Source organism: Miniopterus natalensis, chromosome 3 (assembly GCF_054644295.1).
Source record: "Miniopterus natalensis isolate mMinNat1 chromosome 3, mMinNat1.hap1, whole genome shotgun sequence".
Taxonomy (NCBI): domain Eukaryota; kingdom Metazoa; phylum Chordata; class Mammalia; order Chiroptera; family Miniopteridae; genus Miniopterus; species Miniopterus natalensis.
The window spans coordinates 93,044,223-93,053,868 of NC_142083.1; the positions used below are offsets into that span (position 1 = coordinate 93,044,223).

The window sequence follows — 9,646 nt, forward strand, 5'->3', positions numbered from 1 at the left end:
GCAAAAAGAAAAAAGAATTCGGAAATATGAAGATAGCATAAGAAGCCTCTGGGACAACTTCAAGAGGCTCAAAATTCATATTATTGGGGTGCCAGAAGGCGAGGAAAGAGAGCAAGAAATTGAAAACCTATTTGAAAAAATAATTACAGAAAACTTCCCGTACCTGGGGAAAGAAATGGACTTACAAGTCCAGGAAGCACAGAGGGTCCCAAACAAGAGGAACCCAAAGAGGCCCACAGCAAGACACATCATAATTAAAATGCCAAAGGTTCAAGACAAAGAATCTTAAAAGCAGCAAGAGAAATGCAGTTAATTACATACAAGGGAGAACCCATATGGCTGTCAGCTGATTTCTCTCTTTTTTAAAAAAAAATATATCTTTATAGATTTTAGAGAGAGGAAAGGAGAGGGCGAGAGAGAGAGAAACATCAATGATGAGAGAGTCATTGATCAAGCCCACAACCGGGCATGTGCCCTGACGGGGAATCGAACCCCGATCGCCTGGATCCTAGGTCGATGCTCAACCGCTGAGCCATGCCCGGCTGGGCTCAGCTGATTTCTCAACAGAAACTTTGCAGGCCAGAAGGCAGTGGCAAGAAATATTCAAAGTGATGAAAAACATGGAACTACAACCAAGATTGCTCTACCCAGCAAAGCTATCATTTAGAATTGAAGGTCAGATAAAGAGCTTCTCAGATAAGGAAAAGCTAACGGAGTTTGTCACCACCAGACCAGCACTACAGGAAATGTTGAAGGGTCTTCTTTAAGAAGAAGCTAAAGAACAAAAGAATCTGATGAACTAAATAGATCCAGAGACATTGACACATGTAACAGATGATCGTATTTCAGAGGAAAAAGGGAAGGGGGGTGGAGGGTGGGAAGAGATTAACCAAAGAAGTTATATGCATATATGCATAACCCATGGACACAGACAATGACGGGGTGAAGGCCTGAGGAGGGGGTGGGAGCGAGGTGAAGGGGGTCAATTGGGGAGAAAAAATGGAACACCTGTAATACTTTCAACAATAAAGATAAATTTTAAAAAACCTGAAAAATAAAAATAAAAAGAATGAGAACAAATTAAAATTAATTACAAGGTCAAAAAACCAAACCAAAACAAAACGAAAACAAAAAACTTCTGTGCACAAAAAAGTGCTATGAAAAAGTGCGGCAGAGCCCTAGCCTGTTTGGCTCAGCTAGAGAGCTGGCCTGTGCACCGAAGGGTCCTGGGTTTGAGTCTGGCCAAGGGCATGTTGCAGGCTCCATCCCTGGCCTGACTGGGGTGCGTGCAAGAGGCAGCCATTCGATTTGTTTCTCTCACATGGATTTTTCTCTCTGTCTCTCTCCCTTCCACTCTCTCTGAAAAGCAATGGAAAAAGTATCCCTAGGTGAGGATTAAAAAAAAAAAGTGAGACGGAGACAAGGCCGGAAGTAAAGTGGTGGTGGTGGTGGTGGCAGCTTGGGACTGAGTGCAAGTAACAGAATCACCATGATTCTTCAGAGGCTCTTCAGGTTTCCCTCTGTCATTCAGTCTGCAATCTCAGTCCATTTGAGGAGGGACATGGGTGTGGAGCAGTGACATTTAATAAGGAACTTGATCCTGTACAGAAACTTTACATGGACAAGATTAGAGAATACAGAACTAAGCGACAGTCACATGGATGACCTGTTGACACTCGCCCAGAGTATCAGCAAGACTTGGAGAGGGAGCTCTTTAAGCTTGAGCAAATGTATGGTAAGGCAGACATGAATGCATTCTCTGACTTCAGATTTGAAGATCCCAAATTTGAAGTCATGGAAAACCCTAGTCCTCAAGAAATGTAAAATTTATCTGGTAATATGCCCTAAATAAGTTGTACAACTGATCAGAAGTATCAGAATAAACATACATTTCAACAACTGTAAAAAAAAAAAAGTGAAAAGCAACTTACAGAATGGGAGAAAACGGTCACAAATCTGATAAGGAATCAATAGCCAGAATATATAAAGAACTCTTACAACTCAACAACAACAAAACAACCTAATTAAAAAATAAGCAAAGGACTGCCCAGCTGGCATGGCTCAGTGGTTGAGCATCGACCGGTGAGCTAGGAGATCACAGTTCAATTCCCAGTCAGGGTGCATGCCTGAGGTTCGGGCTCCATCGCCAGCAGGGGGCGAGCAGGAGGCATCCGACCAATGACTCTCTCATCATTGATGTTTCTATCTCCCTCTCGCTGCTTCTCTCTCTGAAATCAATAAAAAAAAATATTTTTAAAAAATGGGCAAAGGACTTGAATAGACATTTCTCCAAAAAAGATATACAAATTAACAATAAACACATGAAAAGAGGCTAAACATCACTAATCATTAGAGAAATGCAAATCAAAACCACAGTGAGATACCACTTCATACCCACTAGGATGGCTAGAATAACAAAGACATAATAACAAGTGGTGCTGGGGATGTGAAGAATTGGAACCCTGTGCATTGCTGATAGGAATATAAAATAGTGAAACTCTTGTGGCAAACAGTCTGGCAGTTTCTCAAAAAGGTCAACATGAAATTACCATGTGAGCCAGCAATTCTCCTCCTAGGTATATACCCAAGAAAAATGAAAATGTATCCACACAAAAACTTATACAACAATGTTTGTATATAGCAGCGTTATTTACAACAGGCAAAAAGTGAACATAACTTAAATGCTTGTTAATGCATGAATGGATAAGCAAAATGTAGTCTATGTAGTCAATGAAATACTAGTCACTCATAAAAAGAACAAAATTCTAATACATGCTACAACATGGATCAACCTTGAAAACATTATGCTAAGTGCAGTAAACCAGACACAAAAGGACAACTCTTATAGGATTTCCACTCTTATACCCAGAGTAGTCAAATTCTCAGATACAGGAAAAAAAGAGAATAGAGGTTGCCAGGGGCTGCGGAGAGGGTGGAACAGGAAGTTATTATTTAATGGGTATAGTTTCAGTTTGGGGGATGAAAAAGTTCTGGAAATGGGTAGTGTTGATTGTTGCACAACATTGTGAGTGTAGTTAATGCCACTGAATTGTACACTTAAAAATAGTTAAATTGGTAAATTTTATGTTATGGAAATTTTACCACCAAAAAAATACACTTAAATACCATATCTCACCTATCAGGTTAGCAAAATTGAAAAGTATAGCATCTCATTCTGTTGGCAAGGCTGTGGGAAAGCAGGCCCTCTCATATTTTGCTAGTGGGAATGGAAATTGGTGTGACGCTTACTGAGATGAATCTGTCATTAGTAACAAAACTACATATGTCTTTACCTTTTACCCCAGAAATCCCACTTCTAGGACTTTACCTTGGAGATATAGTCCCAACAATATGAAAATACGTATGTGCTTGGTTCCTCATTGCAGCATGGAAACAATTTAGATGCTCTTACATAAAAAGGCGGTTGAATGAAAGTTCCTCCACACATCTCTGTGAACTGAGATGGTGTGATTTCCAGGATATAATGCTGTTAAAAAGGTGGAGTGGGAAAGAATATCTATAGCTTGCTACTTTTGTGTAAGAAACAAGGAGAATTAAGAAAATATACATTTGCTTCCTCACTTGAGCATAAAGAAACCTAGGAAGGAAAAAGCAGACAGAACTGAGATTGGCTACCAGAAGGTAGTGGGCAGGAATTGCATGGAGAGGATAGAGGGGATTGAGGAGAAGACACTTCTCTGAATATACTTTAAAAAAAAAAAAAAATCATTATTGATTTCAGAGAGAGGAAGGAAGAGGGAGAGAGAGAGAAACATCAGTGATGAGAGAGTCATTGATCGGCACGCCCCCAACTGGGGATGGAGCCCGCAACCCAGGCCTGTGTTCTGACCGGGAATCGAACTCCGATCACGTGGATCCTAGGTTGATGCTCAACCGCTGAGCCACACCTAGCCGGGCTAAATATACCTTTATGTACAGATCTGCCTTTTGGAACCATGCAATTCTTTCACATATTTGAAAAAGTAAGTATAATCTCTAAGATGGGAGGAAAAAAATCCTAAAATTTAATACAAACAGAAACAAATGAACCTAAGCATATTTCAGATGAAAGACAAACACACTTGGTCTCACTCACTGCAGCCGGCCCACAAACCTCATCCTCTTACAGCTCTGCTCTGTGCTCTTCCATGCCCCGAAACTGCTGCCTCCCCCTCCAATTGCCATGGAAGAAGAGATGTCATCAACAATGACTCTAGCAAGTGCAAAGCTGGCTTTGCTGGAAATGAAAACTCCCAGGCGTGCTCCCTTCCATTGTCAGATGCCCCCAACACCAGGGTGTCATGGTGGGAATGAGGCAGAAGGACAGCTATAAGGGCAACAAGGCCCAGAGCAAACAGTGCATCCTCACCGACTGGCATGACATGGAGATGGACAAGATCTGGCACTACACCTTCTATAATGAGCTGCGTGTGACCCCCGAGGAGCACCCTGTGCTGCTGACCGAGGCCCTCCTAACCCCTAAGGCCAACTGTGAGTAGATGACTCAGATTATGTTTGAGACCTTCAACAGTCGGCCACGTACATGGCCACCCAGGCTGTGCTATCCCTCCATGCCTCTGCCACACCACTGCTATTATGGACTCTGGGGATGGGGTCACCCACACTATGCCCAACAACGAGGTCTATGCCCCTCCCCATTTCATCCTGTGTCTGGACCTAGCTGGCCAGGACCTGGCCAACTACCCCATTGAAGATCCTCACGGAGCGTCCTACACCTTCAAGACCATGGTGAGCGGAAAATCACGTGTGACATCAAGGAAAAGCTCCGCTACGTTGCCGTGGACTTCGAGCCGGAGATGGCCACTGCAGTGTCATCCTTCACCTGGAGAAGAGCTACCAGCCTGAGGGGCAGGCGATCACCATCAGCAACAAGTGGTTCTGGTGTCCGGAGGTGCTCTTCCAGCTCTCCTTCCTGGGTATGGAGTCCTGTGGCATCCACGAGACCACACTTCAATTCCATCATGAAGTGTGATGTTGACATCCGGAAGGATGCATGCCTTCCTGTATGCCAACACGATGCTGTCTGGTAGGACCACTGTGTACCCCACCATTGCCAGCAGGATGCAGAAGAGATCACAGTCCTGGCTGTGATCAAGATCAAGATCATCGCCCCACTGAAGCACAGATACTCGGTGTGGATCAATGGCTCCATTCTGGCTTTACTGTCTATCTTCCAGCATATGTGGTTCAGCAAGCACGAGTGCGACAAGTTGGACCCCTCCATTGTCCATTGCAAATGCTTCTAAACATACTGTGGGCAGATGAGTGGCATTTGCTACATGAGTTGATCAAGTCTTGAGTTTGCCCTAACAGATGTATACACCTCATGCTGGCCTTGTAAAACTGGAATAAACCTTTGAAATTGTCCTTGAAGCACGCATCTGTCCTTGTATTCAAGTTAACTGTTCCCTTGGTACATGTTTAATACCCTGTACATATCTTTGATTTAAATCTTGTACATGTGGTCAGTCACTTGGTGGCTGAAACGAGAACATGATTGTGCAAGAGAAATCCAGTGGCTTGATGAGAATTGGGGAGATCACACATTCCTGATTTGTGCAGGGTATTAACATGTGGAAGCTGCACATTCCAGGATTTCTCTAGTGGCTGTCATTTCTGTCCTGTCAATTTGATGGTGTTGGGAGAGTCTGAGGGCTAGGACCCATTTTCCTTTCTTAGCTGATGTTTTCCTGCAAGAACACCTGGACTGTTTGTTACTTGCCTTAAGCTGGAAAACAATTTGTATTTTCACCTGTAAATTTATTCATCCTTTTAATTTATGTAAAATTTCTGTACACAATTCTTTAATAGGTAACAAATTTTGGTTTGCTGTCATGTGAGAACATTAGGCAACAAGTCATTGTGAGAAAAATAAAGTGCTGCAGTAAAAAAAGACACACATATTTAAAGGTGACAAAAAATAAAACCAATTAACTTAAGTAACTTTTGAATATAGTATTTAGAGCACATGTCATCAGGTTAAAGACAAAAAGAACTCTAAACAAATATTGAACCTTAATAGGTAAGCATTTTCTCCCACAAGCATGAATGAACAACTTGAAGTTACTTTTTGGAATTCTAGAATTGGGCAAATATGTAAATATATTGAGGAAATGGAAGCCAAGTTCCTCATGGGTAGAGAATGGAGTTACAAATATGGAGAGGGGCCAGTGTGGCTCAGTTAATTGGGTGCTGTCCCGTGCACCGAAATGTTGCCAGTTCAATTTCTGGTCAGGTCACGTGCCCAGATTTTGGGCTCAGTCCCCCGTAGGGGGTGTGCAGGAGGCAGCTGATCAATGTTTCACTCAAATCGATGTTCCTCTCTCTCCCCCCTCTCCCTTCCACTCTAAAAATCAATAAAAAAGATTTTCTGTTTAAAGAAATATGGAGAAGGGAGAGGATAGAATGAACCCTGTAGCATTAGACTGGAATTGGCAATATCAGTGTAAACTCATGGATGTATACAGCTCACCCATTTCCCAGCTCTATTCTCCAAGAACGCCTAGAAGTGATGATGCCACAGAACCTGTAAGTACACCTAGTACCCAGATCTTGGTTTCTAAGTACATTTCCCACTAAACACTTTTTGTTTTAAAACTACGAAGGAGTAAGCTAGAAATTTTACAGCAGAGAAACCTGGTTGACCCCTTCTTAATCAAACAAAGTCTGCGTTGGCAGTAATGGAACTATTGGGCAGTATACACCTCTTCATACCATACACTGAGAACCCAGCATCACTTCCATAGTCTTCCTGCCAAAAGTGTATGGCCTGACTCCAGGTATGATGAAGTTGAAATTGAGGGACATTCTACAAAATAAATGGCCTGTGCTCTTCAAAATGGCAATGTCATGAATCACAAAGAAAGTCAGGAACTGTTTCAGATTAGAGGAGTCCAAAAAAGACATGGCAACTGAATGCAAAACTTGTATGATTTTGCATTTTCTTTTGTTATAAAGGATATTATCAGAACAATTGACAACACCTCCATAACTTCTGTAGATAATAGTATCACTTCAATGTTAGTTTCCTGATTTTTAAAACTATACTGTGGACATATAAGGGAACTCATTGTTCCCATAGGAAAAGGAGAATAACACCTACCCCATAGGGTTGTCAAGAGCATTAAATGCGCTGATTCACATACAGAATTCAGCACAAACTATTCAGTAAATATAGAGAAGAATATCATCGGGAATCTGGTTACAAGAAAGGGTCTCACTGGAAGTGGCAGGTTTTAAGAAACCACCATTCTCAACCTCAGAAATAACAGCTCAGGTGCAGAACAACAAAGACTCTGCCACAGAAAGAATATATCTGCCAGGAAGGACTCTTTGTAGTTAACTGGGCACAAACTCATAGCTGAAGTCTAGCTGCCATTTTGTCATGCACACTGCATTTTAGGGAAAAGTCACAAACTGAAACTTTAGACTCCTGTATTGTGCTCCTAACACCTACCCTTATAGGAGTTTCTGGTATTGTCTTTTGACCATTGGGCTGAGAGCTGCGCTGCTATATCGGTATTTGCATCTTTATGGACCAATCAGAGCAGCTCCATAATGACCAATCAGACTATGCAAATTTGAATTCCTCATTTGCATAAAATGGACAGATAGGGGGCAGGGCAGGAACTTTCTCTATAAAAAGTGCCCTATGGTAATGGCCAGAGCATTGGTGGCTGAAGGAAGGGTCTCAGGTTCAGTTCCCAGTCATGTACCCTGGGTTGCAGGTTCCACCCCTGGCCCTGGTTGGAGTCTGTACAGGAGACAACCAATTGATGTGTCTCTCTCTGTTGCTTCCCCCTTCCACTCTCTTTAAAAGCCAGTGGGAAAAATATCCTCAGGTGAGGATTAAAAAAAAAAGTGGCCTAAGGAGCTCAGTTGGTTAGAGCTTTCCCAACATGCTAAGGTGTGTGTGTGATCCCTGGTCAGGGCACATAAAAGAATGAACCAATGAATGCATTAATAAGTGGAACAACAAATGGATGTTTCTTTCTCCCTCCCTCCCTCTCTCTAAAAATCAATAAATAAAAATTAAAAATTTTTTATAAAAAGCAGCCTCCCCACTGGCTGGTGTGGCTCAGTTGGTTGAGTGTAGTACCATGCATCACGAGGTCTCAAGTTTGATTCCGGGTCAGGACACATGCCTGAGTAGTGGGCTTGATCTCCAGTAGGGGGTGTGCAGGAGGCAGCTGATCAATGTTTCTCTCTTATCAATGTTTCTCTCTCTCTCCCTCTCCCTTCTGCTCTCTGAATAAAAAGATTTTTCCCCCTAAAAAAATACATTTAAAAAAAGCAGCCTCCCCTTTGTCTCTGGGGTATACTTTGGGTTTCCAACTGAGGCTTCATTTCCTGGGTTTGCAAACTGTTCTTTTGAATAGTTTTTCCTCTTCCCATACTCCCAATTTGGGGCTTTTGTCAACATTAGGTTGGTGGCAGTGAACTTCTGTTGAGACCACTTTGCCATAAGTTATTTCATTGGTGGGTACAGCTCATGGAAGCAGTATCCAAAGGTACTCAAGTTCAAGGAGGCAGGCTTAGAACAATTCTTGGGAACTGTAAGCTCCTGCAGAAAATGGTGGATCTCCCAGTACCTGAGGTGAGTTTATCCTTACAAGGGCAGGTTAACAAGAAAACTTAGTGATATCAAATACAATCCCTCAAATTCAAATGGATAACAGCTCGTTAAATGGCTACCATGTACTGGGGCTTGTTGAGGGTGCAAGACAGACCTCCCCACCAAAGGTTAATGCTCGGTGATGTGCAGACAGGCTAAGTAGCCATCTCCAAGGGGTGAATAAAGAAAAATTAAATTTAGCCTGGCCGGGCGTGGCTCAGCGGTTGAGCATTGACCTAGGATCCAGGCGATCAGGGTTCAATTCCCGGTTGGGGCACATGCCCGGGTTGCGGGCTCAATCAATGACTCTCTCATCATTGATGTTTCTGTCTCTCTCTCTCCCTTTCCCTCCCTCTCTCTGAAATCAATAAAAATATAAAAAAAAGAAAAAAAAGAAAAATTAAATTTATTAAAAGGGGATGGGGATATCCAAAGGGAAGGGCTACACAGCACTGAGCCAAAGGGTATTGGGTACATGTCATCAAAAATATACCTGGGACAGTGAAACGAGCATAGAAGCAACAGGAGAACCTAGGCTGAGCTGCTTTGGCTCACTGAGAAATTGGAGAGAGAGAGAGAGAGAGAGAAGGGTGCCTTGGAGACAGGTTCAGGGAGTAAGTCCAGGGCAAGCTGCTGCTGCCCATTGCTCCCCTGGTTCAAAGTATCGTGGGGTCCCCTTGGAGGGATGGAAATGGTCCTGGCCTGCTCCCCTGATGGGGAGTGTGTACTGGGTCCTTTGTCCTGAGTGTATTTATCTTTTCCTTGGAGGCAGGAGTCTTAGGGGAGGTCTCAGGGGAGTGTCTCAATGGAATATTCATCAGCTTTCCAGGTGTGTTCTTTCAGGGTCCTGGTCTCCACTGATTGGTCAGTGCCAGGGCAAAGGGTCATTAGTTAATGTATCTGGTCCTGAGGCAGCCAAGAGGCCACTTGTCTGATTTCCTTGCTTATCTGAGCCTGGAGCTGAAATACAACTGAGGCCTAGATGCTATCTTTAGGGAGGAATGCTCAGGG

General features: G+C 43.0%; 2 pseudogenes; both read left to right on the forward strand.

Annotated features, from left to right (window-relative positions):
• The first annotated feature begins 1,460 nt into the window (after positions 1-1,460).
• Positions 1,461-1,824, forward strand: LOC107535815 (ATP synthase peripheral stalk subunit F6, mitochondrial pseudogene; annotated as a pseudogene).
• Positions 1,825-4,227: 2,403 nt separating this feature from the next.
• Positions 4,228-5,267, forward strand: LOC107535814 (actin, cytoplasmic 1 pseudogene; annotated as a pseudogene).
• The last annotated feature ends 4,379 nt before the right edge of the window (positions 5,268-9,646 follow it).